General features: G+C 52.6%; 1 long non-coding RNA gene across 4 annotated transcripts; it reads right to left on the bottom strand.

The window, feature by feature from the left end:
• Nucleotides 1-633: 633 nt before the first annotated feature.
• Nucleotides 634-4,014, bottom strand: LOC124958327 (uncharacterized). Of its 4 annotated transcripts, none has more exons than XR_007103881.1 (7): nucleotides 3,916-4,014; nucleotides 3,564-3,702; nucleotides 2,882-2,997; nucleotides 2,510-2,770; nucleotides 2,183-2,220; nucleotides 1,892-2,014; nucleotides 634-1,044 (listed from the first exon to the last, which is right to left on the bottom strand). It is a non-coding gene; the product is annotated as an uncharacterized LOC124958327 (long non-coding RNA). The 4 variants fall into 4 exon arrangements; XR_007103879.1 differs by lacking the exon at nucleotides 634-1,044 and adding an exon at nucleotides 1,053-1,806; XR_007103880.1 differs by lacking the exon at nucleotides 634-1,044 and adding an exon at nucleotides 1,053-1,571.
• Nucleotides 4,015-5,555: the final 1,541 nt, after the last annotated feature.

Genomic DNA, 5,555 nt, shown 5'->3' with positions numbered 1-5,555 from the left:
TTGTTCCACACAGTGAGTCATAAAAAACACCATCCATTCCCAGGTTTACCCCATAGTCCAAGTTGATTGCTCCAGTTCCTGCCATTGAACATTTATTCCAAGCATTCAGGAAGAGAGGAGGGCATGCCCTTTACCTTCAAGGACATTTCCTACAGAATTCATGCAACGCTTCTGCTTACATCTCATTCCTTGGGCCTCTCTTAATTACGTAGATTTGAGGGATGCTGGTAGATGACCCCTTATCCTGGGACCACAGGTGCCAAGGGGAACGGTTACTTGGGGCCCATGAGCAGTCTGTCCTGCAGGGTAAACGGGGTTAGACCCCTAAGCCTAAGTCAAAGTCAAGGCTATGAAAACCAGTCCCATCTGTAAAACGGGGGCCTGTAGTTTCTGGTTGCCATAGTAACTGGAGACAGGACCCTGATCTGGATGCTGTCTGTCCTTGTACCTTAGGCCCGAGTTCTGGCTGGAATCTCAGGCATGCATCCTAACTTTTGGAGGAAACTTTCTTGTGATGTTAAACACAAGTCGTTGACTCTGGCACTGACTTCCCGTCCACTCCAGGAGAGCCTAGGATCACGGCTAGAAATGAGGACGGAAGTTGCAGAAATGACCCTGTGGTGAGAGGCATCCCATCTGCCTCTTATGAGCTGCGCGAGAAACTGTCTGACGTGCCAATGAAAGTTTCGTCTTCTATGGCATTTAAAACAGACTGGCTAGTCGCTTCATTTCGAACTAGGTTTTGTTTTTATTTTTGTTCTTGGTACTGGAGCCTAAGTTCTCTAAGAGAATTTAAAGGAAATATACAAAGTGTCCCCACTTGACTTCTGGAGAGAACCTGAGAGCCCTTCCAGGTTTGCTTCCTGCTGGACGCCCTGAGTTGCTCTGGTCACGGCAGGTTGCACTTGGGACTTAATCACTCCCCATCAGGACTCACTGTTCGAAGCTACTGAGGCTTATTGCAACATTAAACCAGACACCCCTTGCAGGTTACAGACAGTACAGTCGTCTGTGGAAATGGATTTGCAAGTTGAATTCAAAGACCTAGGAAAAGCCAGAGTTCTATTATTTTGATATTAATACATGCATAACAATCAATGCATGCCTTTACCTGGACACAGAAGCCCTCACAGGTACTTGTGAGGAACGTACTTTGTGAGGTACTGTCTTTTGTAAATGCACATTGACAGATTCGCCTTGATCTTTGTTTAGTCATACACAAAATAAGAGGGCTCTGGGATCATTTTTCTTTATTAGTAGATCCATCATCTGTTTGTTTGTTTACTTGTGTAGAATCCTGTGTGGACCTATGTAGTCTGGGGAACTTGCCATCCAGGTGTCCTCAGCAGGGTTCAACGCACGTGCCACTTACTAGAGAAAACTGTACTTTATTTCTTCTACCTACATGGCTGGCCTTGTCTTCCATTTCCTAAATAGTAGGAAGAAGCTCTGATTCCTAGGCTGAAGTTGGTAGTTCAAGTTAATATCTGAAGTTTCCTAGCTGCGTGACCTCAGGTTCCTTACTTGACTTCTCTGTTTCTTCATCTGTAAAATCAGGAGTTTTTGCATTGCTGTGAGTAAGTCAACACATGTAAAGTTTTAGAATAATGATTGGCCCACAGTAGGTGCTCAATATGTGTTAATTACTATAGTTTATTTATTATGGTTCTCTTATATTAATATCTAGTTGCTGAGCTTTTCCTGCGATTGTATGAATTAAACCACATCTTTCCATTGAATTCTTGTGTCCTCCTTTGGAATCAGGGCTAGCTCTTGCTTCTCCTAAGTCAAGCATTCTATAGCAGGCTGGGTGTAAAAAGAAAATGGCAACACGGGGTGAGCAGAGGAGGCCTGGCCAAGACCGTGCCTCAAATCCGGGGGCCTTCCTTACCTGCTGGGACCCTTCTTGGTTGCTGTGTGCCTATCACCTTCTGCAGTCAGAGCTGCTGTCCTGTGCCAAAAGGATCGGGTGCAGAATAGGGGCTTCGAACATGGCACGACATCCCAGGTGGCTCTGTGACATTTGCAAGGATGGCTTGTCCACACAGGGAAGCAGTGTTTATAAATGTACAGTATACTCAACAGGGGTCAGGGGTCATCCTGGGGAGGCCAGCAGGGAGGAGGACGGGGGCGGGGAGGAGAGGGAAGGGAAGGAGGGGAGGACGAGGAGGCCCCAGCCTACCAGATGTTCATCTAGGATCTTCTAGGATGCACTGTCATCTGCAGAATGAAGGTGACAGTCCCTGAACATGGCGCCTACAGACCTGCCTGCAGGCCCGGCCACCTCCATGCCAGGTCCTGCCCCTTCCCGCCCACCTGGCTCCTGCTGCTGACTTTGATCCAGCTCCTCCCTGCTGCCATTCCCCTGTGCCTTTCCTTCCCTCCCTGCCACCTTGTCCGGCTGACGGTGGCCACAGTCTCTGCTCACAGTCTTCCCGACGTCTCCACCCCACTGCCCAAGGTGCCGCCTAGGTCACCCTACTGTTGTACTCAGCACCTGTCACCTGACCTCCTTGACAGCAGGGTCTGCGTGCTGTGCCCTGGTCAGCCTGGTCCCTGGCACAGAGCCAGGGTGCCCAGGACTGACTGGATCGGCCTCCCTGGGCCACGCTGGCCCTCTCTGTGAGCTGTCTGGTGGAGCCTGGGGTTGTCGTGGGTGAGGGTCTCTCTCCTGATCAGGGTGCTCCAGGAGGGTACGGGCTGTTTTCCGTTCTCGCTGATTCAGGGCCCGAGCCGACACAAGTGGCTTGAGAAGATGCTGAGATGAACGCTGTTTAAATAGGAAACAGACCCACCACTCACGCAGGCGCACTTCCCGGGTACCACGACTGGAATGGAGAGGTGACCTGGCCTCGCAGCTAGACCTCCACGTTCCACTCACCCCACAGGAGGGGCCGCCGAACGCTCCCCGGAAGCAGAAGCAAGGTCCCGAGAATCCGTGATGCTGGGATCGGTGTCGAGATGAAAAGGTTCTGATGCCCCTGGGCAGCGTCTGGCCTGGTGATAGCAAGGTGAAGCATGTCAGTGCCACTCTCTGGTGACAGTGCGACAATGTCAGAACAACTCAGCAGATGCCTTGACTCAGGCTGCAGGGAGCCTGGGACACTTGCAGGGAGATAATATGGTGGGTGCCAGGCCGCCCTCTCATTCTGTCCCCCCCAAATCCACAGCAGAATTCCAAGGCTCTGACATCCCCCTGCTGCTGTCCTATGAAGGTGACAAGAGAAACCGTATGTTGTTTATTTTATGCAACCATTTTTCTTAATGAAACATGAGTGTTTCTTGAGAATACAGATAGTGTATTGCAAAAAAGTAAAAACCTTAATCGAACAGATTTATTCAAAATTGCTGGGGACCCTGAAGTGGCCCCCAGAGGCCTTGGTGGGCACCCACCATGTGTCAGATGTGACCTACACTGCGGCTGACAGTGAGAGGAGCAGTCCCCAGGGAGCACCGTCCCTCCCACCTCCCACGGCCGCCCGGCATCATTTGGCAATCGCTATCCTGTTGATTAGGGTCCAGTGCATGCGTGGAAGGTACCCATTCTATCGCTTCAGCCTCACCAGGATGCAGCCAGCCTGCCGGCCACAGCTTCAGCGCCAAAGCTGCTCTCCACAGGTGCACCCTGCATGCAGCCAGGAGACCAGGATAGTGCCTTCCAAACGGCCTGATTCACCCTGGTATCCTCACCCTGCCATCACTCTGCAACCACAGACAGGTTTCTTGACCTCTCTGAGCCTTCTTTTTCTCAGTTGAGCCACAGAGGGAAACTACAACTTTGTAGGGCTCTTACAGGACTGATTCTGGCATGATTAAGACCATTCTGGCAACACAGGGAGCCGGAATCAGGAAAGTTTCTGGTTCTCCTTGGAATCTCACAGTCAGGACCAGCAATACTGTAAGATTCATTCATACCTGTCATTGTACCGCTCAGGACGTTGTGGCCCATGGAAACTCGTGAGCCTCTCAGAGTGCTGCACGGAAACCCATTATGTGGGGAGTCGCGTGTTGATTTGCACATTTAGTAAACACGGGTCAATCTTGACACATCAGTCACTGCTGGGGGCGTGTTGCAAATATTAGCACATTCAATACACGCAGAAACCCTCGGACTTTTGAGGTCATTACTAACCACACTTTTCAGCCAAGGAACTGGGGGTTAAGTAAGTACCTTGCCCCATCACCAGCTCGCAGTTACTGGAAGAGTCACAAACCCCAGCAGCTGGCTTCAGAGTCTGCTGCCCCGTCTCACTCCCATCCTTCTTCTTTAATGGCATGGTGGTCGGCGCCCCTCCTGGCTCTCCCCTAGGCCTCCGCGCCCCCCTCCCGCCTCCTTCCCGCCACCAAGGTTACTAACAAGGAGAGTAGAGATTCGGTCCTGGCAGACTCCCGCTGTCTCCCACTGGGTTTCCTGGAAAGCGGAGGCCGATGGATCCTCGCAAGCTGTAGGCTGCTCCCTACCAGGGAGAATCATTGCAGAGAAGCTGCTGGAGAGAGAGAAGAGGCCGGTGGCCAGGGAGGAGGGAGAGAAACTGTTCCACAGAGGAGCTGGCCGTCACTCAGTTCCACACGCAACAGATCGTTCCACCTCTAGGACAGTCTTTCCGGTCACTTGGGAAATTTGGCACCACAGTCGCTGACCCAGTGGGGGATGAGGGTGTGTCCAGGGGCTGCAGGCTGGCCACGGCCAGGAGTTATCCTGCAGAGGCTGAGCTGTTGCTGAGTGGCCACAGTGGGGATCCCTATGTCTCACACCTCAGAACTAATGGTGCGGGGGCACCCCTCAAGAAGGTTGTCACCACCCCTGAGGAGCGGGTGGTGGGTGGGAAAGGGGTGCAGTGACAGAGACCATGAGGAGCCCAGGGCCTCCTGGGGCAGGGGGTATCTGACAAACCTGCCCCATGGAGTTCTAGAACCTTCTTGCCACCCAGCTCTGGCCCCAAGTTCCAGCAGAGAGGTGGCTGATTCAGATTTTACCCACAGGCCAGTTGTGGCTTGGGCAGGTCTCAGTTTTTGTTATCATTTGCTTATTAAATGGGACAGTAGGAAGATTCAATAAGGTGACAAACAGGAAGGGACATTTGCAAGGTCACACAGTGGGGATGGCGGGGCAGAGGGAAATTCAGCTTCCCGGGCCTGTGGGATGCAGTCCAGCAGCACACTGGGGCGGGGGAGCCTCACACTGTCATGGCCAGGCACTCGGGGACTCACCTTAGGGACCTCACGCTGGGCCCCGAGCAGCACCTCAGGACACGTGGGCTGCTGGCAGTACTGGGGGAGGGGACCTCACTCCCGGTGTCTGAGTCGTCCAGAGGTTTTGTTCTGGAATGTTCCAGGCAGGCAGCCTCACCAGGTGGAAATGCAGCCCTTCTTTGCCTTGCTGGGGGACGGGCTGCCTGAGCAGATGGGATGTTGGAAATGTCTGCTGAAAGGTGAGATTATAAGAATCACAGTGAGTCACGAGCGCTGCTCAGGTCCTGGGGGCTGTGACATCCATCAGAACGGTCAGCACTTTTCATGCCCGTCTTGTATTCCAGGCCCATTCAACATGGGGA

This window comes from Sciurus carolinensis, chromosome 1 (genome assembly GCF_902686445.1).
Source record: "Sciurus carolinensis chromosome 1, mSciCar1.2, whole genome shotgun sequence".
NCBI lineage: Eukaryota > Metazoa > Chordata > Mammalia > Rodentia > Sciuridae > Sciurus > Sciurus carolinensis.
This window is presented reverse-complemented; position numbering and strand designations above follow the sequence as displayed.